This window comes from Crassostrea angulata, chromosome 9 (genome assembly GCF_025612915.1).
Source record: "Crassostrea angulata isolate pt1a10 chromosome 9, ASM2561291v2, whole genome shotgun sequence".
Classification (NCBI taxonomy): domain Eukaryota; kingdom Metazoa; phylum Mollusca; class Bivalvia; order Ostreida; family Ostreidae; genus Magallana; species Magallana angulata.
This window is the reverse complement of record NC_069119.1, coordinates 21,925,681-21,943,867: the sequence shown is the minus strand read 5'-3', so window position 1 is coordinate 21,943,867 and position 18,187 is coordinate 21,925,681. Positions and strand designations below refer to the sequence as shown.

General features: G+C 35.2%; 1 long non-coding RNA gene and 1 pseudogene across 1 annotated transcript; both read left to right on the top strand.

Moving 5' to 3' along the window:
* Nucleotides 1-9,744, top strand: part of LOC128162531 (uncharacterized) — a 48,951-nt pseudogene extending 39,207 nt beyond the window's left edge.
* A 1,915-nt stretch (nt 9,745-11,659) lies between these two features.
* LOC128162532 (uncharacterized) lies at nt 11,660-13,337 on the top strand. Its single transcript, XR_008240682.1, has 3 exons — nt 11,660-11,842; nt 12,541-12,620; nt 13,058-13,337. It is a non-coding gene; the product is annotated as an uncharacterized LOC128162532 (long non-coding RNA).
* Nucleotides 13,338-18,187: the final 4,850 nt, after the last annotated feature.

Here is an 18,187-nt window from a genome sequence, read left to right as displayed (position 1 = left end):
ACATACACTTGTTGAAAGAATATTTTGTATGTTAAAACTATATACAAATATACAGTTTTATATAAACCTGCAGGGCAAGAAGAAATTTTGATAGGAGCGGAATCTGCAGAAGATCCAGAATTATATGGGTAGGGTGTTAGTGATGGGAGAACTGAAAACCCACAATGCAGTGAGTATTTTTTAACAGTGTTGCACATCTTGTATGATTTAATAATCTCAAATAATTATAAATCATTTAAGAAAAATAATGTCAATCTCAACCATAGTGCCCCAGATGTTATTTTGCTTAATATGAAACCCGTTTGACAGTTGGTCTTGTTTATGTGATAGGATTATATTTAGCATGGTCACATGTCAAACACATATTCGTCTATAGCTTAAGCAAAACGTAACGATAAATATGATTGGTTGTATTTGTTTAAGTATCATTCGGAAGGTGTCTGTGTTACTCATAATGATGTGGGGAAAAGCTGGTTCGAGTTATAAATACATGTAATCATTCTGATTGGTTAAGAGAAACACACCCCCAGTGCGCGGTTTATATAAAGTTAGGATTTGCCTTCGTCCGGCAGTTTTCCGTCTCGTGCATTGCCTTGCTAAGTATTTTGTTAATTGTGCCGTAAATTTCCATTGTGCAGCATGCTAGACATTTAGTCCGTGCTAAGTGGGTTGGCATTAGGTTTGGGTTAATTGGACTTTAAATTGACTTTAACGGAGGCTTACATTTACGTTGCAACTTGGTAAGGATGGTGATAACGGGAAGTTTGTATAACTGTATATTTGTGTATATAACAGTTGCTCATTAATAAATCTATGGATCCATAACAAGTGTTTTCATTAACCTGTATCTGGAACTTGGAGTAGAGTTGGTGTGATTTTGAAATACTCGTAAATATCTGACAGGTTGATTGAGCGTTGATATAAATTTCTAGAACCTTCACATTATTATGGAGTTTTGGATTTAGACTAAGAAAAGTGACAGATTTGAGACTGACTAAACTTTAGTGACTAGAGACGTAAGAATATCATGGAACTCTTGGTATAAATAAAAGTAATAACCACTATACGATTACATTTGTGCCGTAACGTTACAATAACCACTTTACGATTACATTTATAAATGTCATTAAAGGCCTTTTTGTTGTACTAAATCAATGTATTGAGCACCATTCAGCATTGAGAAGGCATGCAGTCATCAAGCAAACTTCACCCGAAGGCAATATGTTATAAAGCATGTCAATCATATCTGGTCATTAGGGCTTGCTCTGCGGACAACCTATAGTGATCAGTCTGTCCATCCTTTCGTCCATTCGAGATATATTGTCCAGAGCATATCTTTTCTCCGGGCCCTTTGGCCCAATCTGGATCATACATCACCCAAAGGGTGCCTTTGGTCAAAGTATGCAGTGATTTGATAGATGTTTGTAGGTCAAGGTCATATTGGACCACACAAAAAATCCTAGAGCATATATACTCCCCACTTAGTGTTCTCTGGCCCCTACTTCACATTATAACAGATCTTTTGGGTAAAGTTTGTGCAGTATCCTTGAACCAAGGTTCAACAGAAGATCAAATGTGAAGGTCATAGCAGATATCTGTATTACCTAGTTTTTGACCATGAATTATTTCCTATTTGCTTAATCTTGCTTAAATTGAAAAAAATTATCTAAAGGTATAAAGGGGTAATGAGTTCTCTTAAATTTCTAAGTTAAGGTCCAAGTCAAAGCAAAATTCTCTGATTCAGAAATGCTTTTCATCCTACTGTCCATTATTTGAGCAGGCCCTTTGAGATGATCACCATTTCAATGATGTCTAGTTTTATTAATAATGATAAGGGGAGGTAGGTTAAGGGGACATAAATTAGAACTTAAGAATGACTTTATAAATAATTGTACATGTATATTTAATAGGAAAGAATGAATGAACATATAAATACAAATGAAAGAAGATATATGGCTGGACCAGAATTTGAACTAGGCCCCAGCAGCTCTAGTCAGGATATCTATCGCTGTGCTACCCTGCTGTTATTAACTGTTCAAATATCCCTACTTTTTAGCTCACCGAGCTGAAAGCTCAAGTGAGCTATTCTGATCACATTTTGTCTGTCGTCCATCTGTCTGTCTGTCTGTCCGTCCGTCTGTCCGTCTGTCTGTAAACTTTTCACATTTTCAACATCTTCTCAAGAACCACTGGGCCAATTTCAACCAAACTTGGCACAAAGCATCCTTAGCCTAAGGGGATTCAAAGTTGTGAAAATAAAGGACCACACCCTTTTGCAAAGGGAGATAATTAGGAATTTATGAAAATTTTCGAGAAATTTTCAAAAATCTTCTTCTCATGAACCATAAGACCAGGAAAGCTGAAACTTGTGTGGAAGCATCATCTGGTAGTGTAGATTCTAATTTGTGAAAATCATGACCCCCGGGGGTAGGGTGGGGCCACAATGGGGGGATCGAAGTTTTACATAGGAATATACAGAGTAAATCTTTGAAAATCTTCTTCTCATGAACCATAAGACCAGGAAAGCTGAAACTTGTGTGGAAGCATCCTCAGGTAGTGTAAATTCTAATTTGTGAAAATCATGACCCCCGAGGGTAGGGTGGGGCCACAATGGGGGGTCGAAATTTAACATAGGAATATATAGAGTAAATCTTTAAAAATCTTCTTCTCATTAACCATAAGACTAGGAAAGCTGAAACTTGTGTGGAAGCATCCTCAGGTAGTGTAAATTCTAATTTGTGAAAATCATGACCCTCGAGGGTAGGGTGGGGCCACAATGGGGGGTCAAAGTTTTACATAGGAATATATAGAGTAAATCTTTAAAAATCTTCTTCTCATGAACCATAAGACCAGGAAAGCTGAAACTTGTGTGGAAGCATCCTCAGGTAGTGTAAATTCTAATTTGTGAAAATCATGACCCCCGGGGGTAGGGTGGGGCCACAATTGGGGGTCGAAATTTAACATAGGAATATATAGAGTAAATCTTTAAAAATCTTCTTCTCACGAACCATAAGACCAGGAAAGCTGAAACTTGTGTGGAAGCATCCTCAGGTAGTGTAAATTCACAGTTGTGAAAATCATGACCCCCGGGGGTAGGGTTGGGCCACAATGGGGTGTCGAAGTTTAACATAGGAATATATAAAGTAAATCTTTAAAAATCTTCCTTTCAGAAACTAATCAGCCAGGAAAGCTGAAACTTGTGTGGAAGCATCCTCAGGTAGTGTAAATTCATAGTTGTGAAATTCATGATCCCCAGGGGTAGGGTGGGGCCACAATGAGGTGTCGAAGTTTTATTACATAGGAATTTATAGAGTAAATCTTTAAAAATCTTTTTCTCAGAAACTAATCAGCCAGTAAAGCTGACACTTGTGTGGAAGCATCATCAGATAGTGTAGATTCATAGTTGTGAAAATCATGACCCCCGGGGGTAGGGTGGGGCCACAATGGAAGGTCAAAGTTTTACATAGGAATATATATGGTAAATCTTTAAAAATCTTCTTCTCAGAAACTAATCAGCTAGGAAAGCTTAAACTTGTGTGGAAGCGTCCTCAGGTAGTGTAAATTCAAAGTTGTGAAAATCATGATCCCCAGGGGTAGGGTGGGGCCACAATGGGGGTTCAAAGTTTAACAAAGGAATATATATGGTAAATCTTTAAAAATCTTCTTCTCAGAAACTAATTAGCCAGATGATTCTTTATAATTGTTAAGACTTTGGCCCCAGGACAATTCTTTGGCCTCACAAGAAGGTTCAGAGTTTATGTACGTTTATATCCCATATATAAACAATTGTTAAGGATCTTTTTGAGAACTGCAATACTCAACATATGATATGACTATAAAATCGTCCTGTTAGAAAAGGGACTAATGATTATAAACATAAGAATATCCAGGGGAAAATGGATTTTATTTATACAGGATCTACATGTATTATTGTACATTGTCCAGATAGTTTGTATTATGACTCCATTAAGCTGATTTTATCATACCGATTGTTCCTCAGGTGAGCGATGTGGCCCATGGGCCTCTTGTTTAAATATCTTATTTTGAAATTATGATTTTCTTTTATATTGAATGACTATTGTATTATCTAAGCAGAATCAAATTGCAGTAACACGTTAATATCTATTTAATGATGCCTACTGTCAGTTAAATCCAAGTTAAAAGGAATGTAGGATAATAACATATTATGTAAAATGGTATTAGATATGGACCTGACCACAAATTATTACATATTTTATTACACAGAGAACTCACGGTGAACACAACACAAAAAAAATGTGGGTGCCCTTTACAATTGTAAAATGAATGTGATTAGTTTGAGTACTAAACATTACATTTTCACTTCTCAGTTGATGATATTTGAGCTCAAAAACGCAGTGGGTAGATCATCTGTGTAGCAAGATAAGACCATACAAACTGAGTGACAGGTCCTTTTACTGTTTAAAAACCATGCTCCCAGATGAGGTAGAGTATTAAAATTAATATTTTGGGGGTTATGAATTAATGAATATATATTTTATTATAGTCTGTCCCAAGTTAATTTTTGCTTCCATCAATTTTTGATGATTTTAAATAAAAATACACATACCTGTGAAAGAAATACAATTGAAATCGTCAAAAATTCTCTACACAAGAAATTAATTTTCTCGATACAACGGTGTTTAAAGGAAATAGATTTCAATCAAATCTAATCCTTGACTTCAAAACCTATATAAAACCAACAAATACATTCCAATATTTGGAACGAGCAGTGCTCATAATTCCTCTGTTTTCAAAGGATTTATCAAAGGCGAAACTATACGCCATTTAAGAAATACAAGCAATGAAAATACTCTACTAAGTATTCTACGTGAATTTGAAATGCATCTCTTAAAAAGAAGCTACAGTGAAAAAGAAATCAAAACAAGTATACAATGTGTACTTGCAAACTATAGCAGAGACAGTTCATTGAAAAATAAAAAACGAGACTAAAAACCGGCATATTCCCCTAGTTTTTGTCACCAAATATAACCCAGGCATCTTAAACAAAAACTGACTAAATACTGGCACATTCTTACAAGAGAACGAGAATGTAGACAAATTTTCTCAGAATTACCGATTGTGTCCTACAAACGAAATCAAAATATTGGTGATATTCTCACCTCCTCAATAATTAAACAATAACTAATCTATGTACTATGTACATACACATTCAGTAATGCAAATGAACTCCTGATGAGGCGGATTTGCAGCAGTAAAATTAGATAAAAGGAATACCTAAATTATAAACCGATTCCTTTTTCAAAACCATTTATTACTTATTAACCTTGTATCACACCGCCGAAACACTAAATTAGTGTAGAGTCAAGTGAACGGAGGTGCATGGCTGATGGGAGCCACCCTTTTGGAAATATTATTGGTGGGGTAAAGAATATTAAAACATCCCCATTTCTTATGGTTCTTATACTGTAGTCAACAAACCAGTGAATGCTATAAACAATGCAAAGACCAGCATGTGGATTTATGATGGACGCAGCTGGTAGCTATCTTCTCAAGTTTCAACTGGAAATGGGGGGGGGGGGGGGTTATCTGCTGCTTAATCTGCTCAAGGGGGTGTTTATACAATCTTCAAGTGCCTAGATGTGAACACATTATATTTATCAAAATTATCTATGCTAATTACATGCATTTGATTTTAAGGAAGCTATATGCATTGCTGTGGAGTCCATGTAAAATAAAGTAACAAAATAAAAAGCTTGTATTTGATAATCAAGCACATAGATATTCATCATATTATGATTGAACACTGCTGAACATGTGTTTCCTCTAACATTTATAAATGTATTTTAGAAAAGCTTTACATCCAAATCATTCTTTTAATTAAATGTATATCAAATAATGATTATGCCAGTGAATGATGTTGTGTGCTAATGTTTTAAATTTATCCTTTGTTTTTAAGGTCTTCAGAAATGCCGTGGTTATGAAAAAAAAATCCAAGAGGAGTAATTGGAAAAAAATAATGGGAAAGAAACATATCAGCTTTGGTGAATGAAATGAGAAATCTGTCTGAAGAAATGAGGAAAAGTGGAAAGAGAGGATCTAGCCTCAAGCTAAAAAAAGGGTTGGAGGAAGAAAAAGATTAATCAAGCAAAAAAGCAAGAAAATCCAACAAAATATTAAGTAAACCTACAAGTACACCTGTACATCAATCAAAACCAAGTGCAAGCAGAAAACTCAGCGAGTTGAAATTGAAGGAACTTGAGGCATTTGCTGGAATTCAATCTCAGCAAAAATCTCCTGCCAAGCCGCTCTCCCAGAAAACTCCATCCAAGTCACTTCAGAAAACTCCGTCCAAGTCACCTCAGAAAACTCCGTCAAAGACACTTCAGAAATCGTCGGTCAAGTCACTCCCCAAGAAATCACCATCAAAGTCACTTCAGAAAACTCCATCTAAGTCACTTCAGAAAACTCAGTCAAAGTCACTTCAGAAAACTCCGTCAAAGTTTCAGAAAACTCCATGCAAGTCACTTCAGAAATCGCAGTTTAGATAGCTGTCCAAGTCGCCCCTCCAGAAATCGCCGTCCAAGTCACCCCTCCAGAATTCGCCATCCAAGTTGCTCCTCCAGAATTCGCCATTCAAGTCGCTCCCCCAGAAATTTCCATCCAATTTGCCCCAAAAATCATCATCCAAGTCTCTTCAAAAATCACCTTCCAAGTCATTCCACAACAAAATGCCAAAGTCTCCTCGGAAAACTCCAGTCATGAAAGAATATCAGGAATCTACATCCTTTATAATAGGCCAGGGGTTGGGCATTCTAAATGATGATGAGAATTTTCACGGTCATCATATTGACAGTGCCATGGAGTTTGAAGATGTATGTATTTTATTATTTACTAGTACATGTATCAGTATGTACCTAAGTATCGTAATTAACGTGGATTATATAAGAACTTTAAAGTAAAAACTGTAAACAAAAGAAACTTAAATGGTTAAACAATTATTATTGTTTATTCTATAAAAACATGGCAACTAATGAATTGAAATTTCTTTAAAATTACCTTATATGTTATTTTTTTAGATGCCTGATCCATCTTTCCATGAATATGGATATAATGCTGGAATGCATGTCCAAATGGAGACAAATCAGGGACAATCTGATTTTAATCTGGCAGCTCCAGTGGAAAATTTAATAGGTAAGTTTACATATTTGACAAATTAAAGATGAAATGACTTATTTACAACCACTGTTACAACTACTTCATTTTGATTGAATTGTTTAAAATGGTAAATATTTTCATTTTCTAAAGGATACTACAGAGGCTTGAGCTTTGAGCAGCAATCTGGGATTTTGTCATTTTTGCACATGCTGACAAACACACTACAGAATTCCTCCCAGACCTCTGCAAGTGGATCTACCAGTACACCGGTACATACCGCTACACCGAATACTTTTTGCACGTGACTGTAGTTATACACCAAATTTTGAAACACCAGGATCAAGTTCTCAGACTGTTGACCAAGAAACCCCATCTGCTAAAGAGCTAGTAAGTGATGATATTGTTTTATTTATCATATCTTAAATTATTCACGCATAGAATATTTAATTTGAAATTACAAATGAACACACACATATATAAATCACAAATATTAACCAGTAAATTTTCTTTATGTATGATCTCTTGTTTCTTCACTATGGGACAGGTAAATGATAATTGCATAAGAGATTTATTGCAATATGTTGTATAATTTATATATAAATATACATATATCTTTTCATTCTTTTTTATAGAGAAAGTTGCCTCTCATCAATAATTGCAAGCTTTTGTATAGCGCTTTTAAATCGCCGAAGCATTTCTCAAAACGTTTTACAATTATTACCCCAGCAGACCTTAAAGCATTCCAGAGCCTTCTCAGTGCAGCAGCCGTTAAGGCGCTCAGACACTCACATTCTGACAATATCTTTTACTGTCTATAGCCAGGTACCCATTTTACACTTGGGTGGAGTGAGGAAATACATGTAAAGTGTCTTTCCCAAGGAAGCAACGTCGACCTGCGGCCAGGATTCGAACCCACAACCTTTCGGTCATGAGTCCTTTACCTTAACCACTCGGCTACAAACGCCAAATCAATGATGAGAATAATACATATAGTGACGTTTTAGTGAACCATAAAGACAGCAGAGATGAAGTCTTTGACTGCCACAAAGAATGGTAGCATTTATCTGCTAAATAAAATAGTTGAGATGGTGTTCACCAGAGATGAACTGAGGGCCAGCAAAGGGGTCAGAGGTCTTGACAAACATAAACTGGAAGCAGTCCAAGGTATTTTGAACCATTACACAGCAATGTTACTTGAATTTAAAACAATCTGTGTTTCATCATTGAACATTCAAATGAATGATTTGATTTTCAAAATGTTTTACATTTAAAATCATTTACCGGTGCACACAAAACTTAATTCTTAATTATTTAAATATCTTTCAGAGTACATGCACACCAAATGCAGAAAACTGCAGTTAGATCCAATTCTACCGAAGACCTTCAACAAGACAATACAAAACAAAATCGGAAACTTGAGACACGAGACAAAAGGAAAGGCCACACTTGTTTAATGAAGTGCCTTTGTGAACAAATGTGATTTTGGAGTCAAGTTTATAAGTGTATATAGTTTGTTTATTCATTGGATTTAAAATTTAACATTGGATTTAACTCAAAACTCTACAAAAAATATTCCAGATAAGTATATCTGTACAACAACAAAATTAAGATAGATTTGATTACCGGTGTTACCCTATTTGCCAATATGGGCATGTATATAATGTAATGTAACATGTTATCAATATTTGTTATATACTGCGGAAACCAAATATATATGCTTAAATGTCATGGAAAAGGTATTTCTCCCTTTTATATTAATTAACATTTTGGTTACAAGACTTTTTTTATTTATTATTCATTATTTTTGCTAGCATCTTTTATGATTAGAGATTTGGAGTAACTATTGGCAATTTGATATATATTTCTTGATTTTTTCATATTCAATGCATTTAATTTTTCTTATTTTGTGAGTTTTATTGCATCACATCAATGGTTTCATTTGTATTTCTTTTTGATTTTTTTGTGATGTCAAAACAATCTTTTATGACATCAGATAAATGCTTTCTTTTACATTCATTGTATATTGATTGATTTTGCATTTTTCTGTGATGTCATACAAGTCATTTATCTCATTTGCATTTTTCGGCCAAATCCAGCCACGTTCAATCAAAAATAAATGCAAAATAAATCTAAAACCAATGTTAAATGCTTTTTCAATGGTTTTTTCCTCATGCAACTCAGTTATGAGTTAAAGTCGATTCCTCTACTACCGTAATCAAAATCCAATGGAAATTCAATGCTCAGAAAATAACTCAAAAATAAATGAAGATTCAATGGATTTGTTTTTGCTAAGGGGGTAGCTAGTTTTTAGATGTTAGAGGTAGTTATTTTGATGGTTGAAATGAGTAGCCCCCAAGACGCCAAAGATATGTTTATTGTTTATGATGCAGGTATATTTTACCATGTATGTACAAGTTGATGCAATGTATGTATTTGTGATTTTCTGATGGAGTGTTTATGGTATATAAAAGTGGAACCTTATCTTAATCTTTATCTTTGTTACTTGTAAGTGTATAAACTGGTAGTTTGGTTGTTTACATTATATGTATTTACAAAGTTGTGCAATACTTAAGGACATGCATGTATCAAATAATGATAGGATCTCTTTATTTTACTCTGCGATTGCCTTCCAGAAAAGAAACCAAAAACTATGTTTTTTCTTTTTGATTTGAAACCTTTAAATTTTTAAAAGACTAAATGTCAATGCATTATGTCAATTAAGTCCAGGAAGGAACTTAATGAAAAGAGCTTCAACAGTCTCATGCCACAAAATAAGTGTTGGATACTGTAAAATAAGTCTGATAAACTTTTCCGAAGTTATGCTGATCAATATACCATCTACACTGTATATTATTAGATATCTATAAATTAAATTTCAGTTTGAGAATCACATATCAAGGCAAAGCGTACAGAGGTTATTAGATTGAAAGATCGAAGATCAAGGTGAGTAGTGCTGAGTACAATGTGAAATTACAATCAAGAGTTTAATGATTAAGGGGGAACAGGACACGTATCACGTGACTATCATTGCAATGATGCTTTGATGTGCTAACTCTATTATGACATCATAATTGATTTGATTGTATATTGCTGTGATGTCATTTATTCATTATGACTTCATGCAGGATTTGTTAGATCTTTTTCTAATTCTAAACGGCTCTAAAGTAGTCTTTGTCAAAACATGAGCTGGAAATTTAACACTTTTAATTTTATTAATGTAAATGTACAAAATCATAGGAGGTTAATATAATCAGACATATATTCTGATAATGATCTGTGCATGTTAATTGATAAATCTAAATAATGCATTACTTTTTTGATGGTTCCAAACAGAATTTGTCACAAAAGGTCATAATTCCAAAATAATTAAGGGGTAGGAGTGGTTCCTATTGCAGTATCTCTCTTATTAATGCCAAGAAAGTTGCCATGAAAATTTTATAAATTACAGAGCATGTGCTAAGGTTGATATTTGATGGTAAGCATAGGACTCCTCTAGTTTCTGTCCCTGTAATACAGCACAGATACTTATCCTTACAATCAGTTTTCCAAAACTCTTAATTTGCCTATGAATTCAAAATGTGTATGTCATTGACAATTATTTTTATAGAACTTGTTTATTCTGTTCCTTTTATTGAATTGTTGTAAACTTCCATCAGTGAAATAATAGAGTGCTTATTATGTACCTTCTGAATGTGTGTTCCATGCAGATATATACATGTAGCTTGTCTGACAATTTTTTATGTGCCATCACATTTTGTTCAAATTTAGAATCAAAAACTTCAAAATTTGAAGTGCTGATTATAGGGATACATTGATAAAATTATGATATTGCTATGTAAAAAAACAATGTTGTAAACAATCTTTAAATTTGTTTTATTTCTCAAAATTACATGTAATGAATATGATTTGCAAATAAATTTCATCAAATAAAATAATTATTGCAGAAAATTGAAATTGTTAAAAAAATGCCAGAAAAGGGGGATAATTCCTATCAAAATGTAAGAAATACCCCCTGTTCCCTATATTGTATTGAAAAAAACTGCCATGTAAATTAACTCTTGATCATACTTAATAAATCTGATCCAAACTTAATTTAATCAATGAGCCATTTTGCTAATTTGCTTTTATACCTATATAATTATGTATTGAAATATATGTTAAGTGATAATTGCAGTTGTACAAAATCTCTTCTATCCATGCAAAATACTAATTCTGAGCTAGATTTTGCTTTATATATGTTAAAAATTTGTTTTTTTTAACTATAGCAAGAAATCCTCTTTGGTTTGTTTGTTCATGCAAATCTACAATACCATTTATGGCAAAATGAAATTTTTTCCCATGTAATTGAAAGCAAGATAATGAATTGGTATGGTTATATGTAATTGCAAGCTGTTATGAACCACATTGGCAGCATGTAAGATGGATTAAACGGCAGCCACTTATGAGCATCTAGAGATGAGGAATTCTGAAAAGGGAATTATGGAGGAAAGAAGTAAACTTTTTTGGAAATGTATCGTGTTAAGTCACCTAACAATTTCTCTCTCTCTCTCTCTCTCTCTCTCTCTCTCTCTCTCTCTTATTCAACTTTGAATACAAACTGTGATTATATTTTAAATATATATTTAACTATTTTCATACAGTGTTGGAAAGAATTGCATGCATTGGTTTTGAAAAAATTTGGAGTCTTCAAGCCAAAATCAATAACGTAAGTTTTCTAATGCACATGGTAAATGTGTTTCACAATTTGAAACTAGATTTTGAAAAAGAAGTGTGCTGCAATTTCAGAATCCCTTTGATTTCTAGTACTGTATCTGTTGTACTCAATCATTTAAATTAACTGAAGGATCATCAAACAAAAAGCATTAGAAGTAGTTTTAATTTCGTATTTAAGGGATGTGGTCATTGTTCTTTGTCAAAATTTATTTTTCCATTTTTAATGCTTACAATGCTTTAGTGATGCATTGCCATTAGTCAAACAAAGTTTGAGCTGTGTTTACACACCAGAGAATTATATTTAGCTCTGTGTCTTGCTTATAACTTTATGACTGAAACTCTAATGTGCATTACTATAAAAGAAAACAAAATCAACCAAATCGCGACCATGCCTCTTTAAGCTTTATTGAAATATACTTTGTTTGCTTGAAAAAATCTATCATCTGTTATTATATGTACAGTAATACATGAAATTACACTCTATCATTAGTTTCTATATTAATTAATTACTTACCATAAGCTTTTTAATTTATTTTTGGGATCGCATGGGAATGAAAGCAATACAGGATTATATATAAAAATGCATATTTGACTGCACCAGCTTTACCATTTTCGATATTTTCCATCACATACACATGTATTTATTGAAGTGTCATTCAAGAATTCTAAATGTCAATTCTGATATTTCAGAAGAATTGGTTATTGCCATGGCCACTATTTATCCATAACAGAGCCAAAAAAGAGCCAATCATGGCTGCACTAGAGGAATAGTAAGTGTTGATTTTGATAGTCCCCTGGTCTACTCTAGTGATAAACATATCAGGTTGTCCCTTTGTGTAATTCCCCTGCTTTTGGTTACTTGAAGATATGAATTTTGTGAATCAAAAATTTCCAAGAGCCGGTTTTAACCCCCCCCCCCCCCTAGATCCACTTATACCCCCTCCAGATCAACCTTGGTTCCCTTCCTCCCATATGATCCCCATTGATTTAAAAGGCAAATGATAAAGATATGATGTCTGTGAAATAAAAAAAATTATAAGATCAAGAATGACTTCAATGTTACACAGTATAAGGCAGAACAATTATGTGAACATAGATAAGTGTATATTTCCATATAAAAATTCTTTACTAATGAATGTTATGATGTGGAATCAGATTTATTCCAAATATGTACTACAAGTTCATCACATTTGTTTTTATGTTTTAGGATGGGACAAAATATGAATGAAGGTGTGCGCTATTTCAAAGATGTTTTGTTTGGAGATTTTCGTTGTCTCCCTTGTTTGGAATTGGCCATTATTGGAAGCTGAACGTAATCTTTACCCTATGAATTAATTTATGTTATACATGTATTTGTAAAGATAATGTTCATTAAATTGTCCACTCCAATTTATATGTTGTTGATTTGTAACTATTATACTGTATTGATTGTATTTTATTTAAACATTGTTTGAAATTTATTTAGGGTTTTTTTTTTCAATGAAATAAAGATCACTTATGAAAAAAAAATTGTTTTGAATTAATCATTAAGATCATTTCATTGTATCTATGCATCACTGGAAGTTAGACCATTGGTAGTATTAAAGTAATTTTACTTTTTTATTTTGAATATGACAATATAAATACAAGATGTTATCAAAAATAGAATTAAATTTGATTCATTAAATATATTACCATACATAACATAATATACACATTCATAGTATAAAGCTGACAGGAAATTTGGACAAAGAATTATTTTCTTTTATATGATCCACAACATAATGAATTATGGTTCTCATTCAAAACATTATGAATAATTGAATGTTTATATTGGGGATGTCAAATTTGCTCAGAGAGAATACTGTAGTCGATTAATCAAAGGCTAATCGAGTTGATTTATTTAAAATGTTTATACCTCTGCTTATTTTTCACTTTGTAGAGTAGTTCCATATATTTCGCTGATTCCCTGAAAATCGTCGTAAACAGATTGATTCCTGTAAAAAGGTGCGTCAGTTCGACGAACTGATACACACCTATTCGGAACACTTAGTAATTTCTGTTAACCAAAGGAAAAAAATCCAAAATATTGCGAACAAAATCAAGAATATTCATAATCAAGTGATTTAATTATAGATGCTATGTCCCTTTTGATTGCCTACACTTATTCATGTATACTGTCTTTTTCAAATAAACCGTGATAAAGTAATGCTACTGTCGCATACATCGTGTCTTTACATCTGGTGATGTGGGACATTCATATGTTATAGAATATGGACTACTGAGTATTTCCAAGTAAGATTGCTTTCATAATAAATTTTAATTATTTTTAACGGTTTTGATATTTCGAAAAAACGAAATGAATCTTTTACAGAATTATTATAAATTATCACATATTCACATCATTTTTGACACTATAAAGGAAAAGCGGTTTTTAAAAGGCAAAATTTTCCACAGACAGTATTAGAAGCTGCTCTATAAAAAATAGAAGTATTATTATAAAAAAAAAGTTAAAAATCGTACAGAAAAACCACAGAAAGTAGGATTCGACCAAACCAACTCCTTTTTGAAAAGTAGGATTCGACCCCCCCCCCCCCCCCCCACAACTCCTTTTTGAAATATTTAGTACCAGGGGCGGTGGTCTAAAGTACAGGTCCCGTTGCATAGCGGTGATCTATGGTACGATACCTGGTGCTGAGCGGTGGTCTATATTACGGTACCTGATGCAGGGTGGTGATCTATATTATGGTACCTCATGCAGGGTGGTGGTCTATATTACGGTACCTGATGCAGGGTGGTGATCTAAAATACGGTACCTGATGCAGGGCGGTGATCTGTATTATGGTACCTGTTGCATGGCGGTATTCTTTAGTACAATACCTGATGCAGGGGAGTGGTCTCTATTACGAAACCTGATGCAGGGCGGTGGTCTATAGTACAGTATCTGTTTCATGGCGGTGGTATAAAGTACGGTATTTGATGCAGGGCGGTGATCTATAGTACGGTACCTGATGAGGGAGGTGGTCTATAGTATGGTACCTGATACAGGGCAGTGGTTTATAGTGCGGTACCTGATGCAAGGCACTGATCTCTATTACAATACGGTACCATACGGTACGGTACAATACAGTATGGTACCTGTTTCTAGGCAGTGATCTATAGTACGATACCTAATGCAGGGCGGTGATCTATAGTACGGTACCTAATGCAGGGCGATGGTCTCTAGTACAGTATTTGATGCAGGGCGGTAATCTATAGTCAGTACCTGATGCAGGACAGTATAATATAGTATGATACCTGATGCAGGGCGATGGTCTTCAGTACGGCACCTGATGCACAGCGGTGGTCTCTAGTACGGTACCTGATGCAGGGCGGTGATCTATAGTACGGTACCTGATGCAGGATGGTGGTCTTTAGTTCGATACCTGATACAGGGCCGTGGTGTCTAGTACGGTACTTGATGCAGGGAGGTGATCTATAGTACGGTACCTGATGCAGGGTGGTGCTCTATAGTATGGTACCTGAGGCAGGGCGGTGATCTATAGTACGGTACCTGATGCAGGGCGGTGGTGTCTAGTACGGTACTTGATGCAGGGAAGTGATCTATAGTACTTTACCTGTTGTAGGGCGGTGGTCTATAGCACGGTACCTGATGCAGGGCGGTGATCTATAGTACGGTACCTGATGCAGGGCGGTGGTGTCTAGTACGGTACTTGATGCAAGGAGGTGATCTATAGTACTTTACCTGTTGTAGGGCGGTGGTCTATAGCACGGTACCTGATGCAGGGCGGTGATCTATAGTACGGTGCATGATGTAGGGCGGTTTTATATAGTACATGTAATGTACCTGTTATAGGGCGGTGGTCAATAGTACGGTACCTGATGCAGGGCGGTGGTCTCTAGTACGGTACCTGATGCAGGGTGGTGGTCAATAGTACGGTACCTGATGCAGGGCGGTGGTCTCTAGCACGGTACCTGTTGCTGGGAGGTGGTCAATTAGAACAGTACTAGTATCTGTTTCTGGGCAATTTTATATAGTACGGTACCTGTTTCACGCGGTGGTCTCTAGTACAATATTTGATGCAGGGCTATGGTCTATGGTACGGTATTTGATGCAGGGGGTGGTCTCTAGTACAATATTTGATGCAGGGCTATGGTCTATGGTACGGTATTTGATGCAGGGGATGGTCTCTAGTACGGTATTTGATGCAGGGCGGTGGCCTGTAGTACAGTATATGTTTCAGGGCGGTTTTATATAGTATGCTACTTGTTGCAGGGCGGTTTTATATAGTACGGTACCTGTTTCACGCGGTGGTCTGTAGTATGGTACCTGATGCAGGGCGGTGGTCTCTAGTACGGTATTTGATGCAGGGCGGTGATCTATTGTAGATACCTGTTGCAAGGCGGTAATCTATACCTGCATCAGGTACTCTAGTTTCAGGTACCTGTTTCATGGCGGTGTTCTAAAGTACCTGTACCTGTTGCATGGCGGTTGTCTATAGTACGGTACCTGTTGCAGGGTGGTGGTCTATAGTACAGTACCTGTTGCATGGTGGTGTTCTAAAGTACCTCTACCTGTTGCATGGCGGTGGTCTATAGTATGGTACCTGTTGCATGGCGGTGGTCTTAAGTACGGTACCTGTTGCATGGCGGTGTTCTAAAGAACCTCTACCTGTTGCATGGCGGTGATCTATAGTACGGTACCTGTTGCAGGGCGGTGATCTATTGTACGGTACCTGTTGCATGGCGGTGATCTATAGTACGGTACCTGTTGCAGGGTGGTGGTCTATAGTACGGTACCTGTTGCAGGGTGGTGGTCTATAGTACGGTACCTGTTGCATGGCGGTGTTCTAAAGTACCTCTACCTGTTGCATGGCGGTGGTCTATAGTACGGTTCCTGTTGCAGGGCGGTGATCAATATTTTGGTACCCGTTTCATGGCGGTGTTCTAAAGTTCCTGTTGCATGGCGCTGGTCTATAGTACGGTACCTGTTGCAGAATAGTGATCTGTAGACGTACCTGTTGCAGGGCGGTGATCTTTAGTACGGTACCTGATGCAGGGAAGTACGGTGCCTGTTGCAGGGCGGTGATCTATAGTACGGTACCTGTTGCAGGGCGGTGATCTATAGAACGGTACCTGATGCAGGGAGGTGGTCTATAGTACGGTACCTTTTCGGCAGAATTTTTTTACCAAACAATGTAATACAATAAATGATAAAAATGTTGCCGTTAAATGATTTTACTTTGTTTACCGATATCAAAATATAGTGTTATAGCAAGCAAGGTCATTACAATCTGAATGAAATCTCTCTCTTTCTCATCAGTTTATAGCACATGCATCTTATAGATCTTAAAATTTCTAAAAGAAGAGTAGAAATTCAAGATATTTAAAAAACCTTTTATTTCTTGCTAAAATTATGCCGTTTAATATGTCACTGATGGTTTTTTCGTTCACACTTCATAATTATATCGATGACTCCTGCAGAGGATGCTATCATTAAATTTAAACCATTCATTCATTTTTTTGTCATTTTATTTATTCTCAAATTGTATTAAAGAACATAGAGAAAATATACAATACAAACAGTATCATACAAAAAGCAAGAGTGTATACTGTACACATCAACCTGGAGAGTTGACTCTTATTTATAATATAGATTTTACATAGGTTATTAATAAAAGCTCATTTTTTTTTTTTACATGAAAATGATTCAAAAAATTAGAAAGGATTTGGTCGTTTAAAATACAATGATGGTAAATAGGCCAGGATAGGTGTACACAAAGAACAAGCATGTATATATTCTGTTGACTCTGTGGTAATTGGCTTGTTTGTAGTGTCTGAAGCACAATTAACGAGAAAGGGGGAATTAACAGCCTGGTCATATTTAAACAAGGGTTTGCCTAACAAATAATTCAATAACCTATATGATAATATTAATTTTGTATCCTCCTCGGTTAGGGAGGTGTATTTTCCCCAATATGCTTATATTACAATAACCGTCAGTTTATATGAAATAACGGTATTGCTGAAAGTTTTAAAACCGGATTCAAAATGTAAAATTCAGGTTGTTCATCTTCTCGGGGCAATGCTATTAAAGAACATGTCATTATTATCGTAACTGCAAATATCAATACAAAATTGATAAATAAAACAATAAATTGTGATTTAATGACCTGTTGATTTTTCCTGTATAAATTCTGCATAGATCTGACTATTGAGGAAAATAATACGTACTGAAAATATTGAGAAAGACTTTTTTCTGTACAGTGGGGTGCAGTGCTGGTCAGTGCCCTGTACAGTAAAAATCGGTAAGGAAATGTACAGTAGTGTACAGTCAAAGTATACTAGATGCCAAATA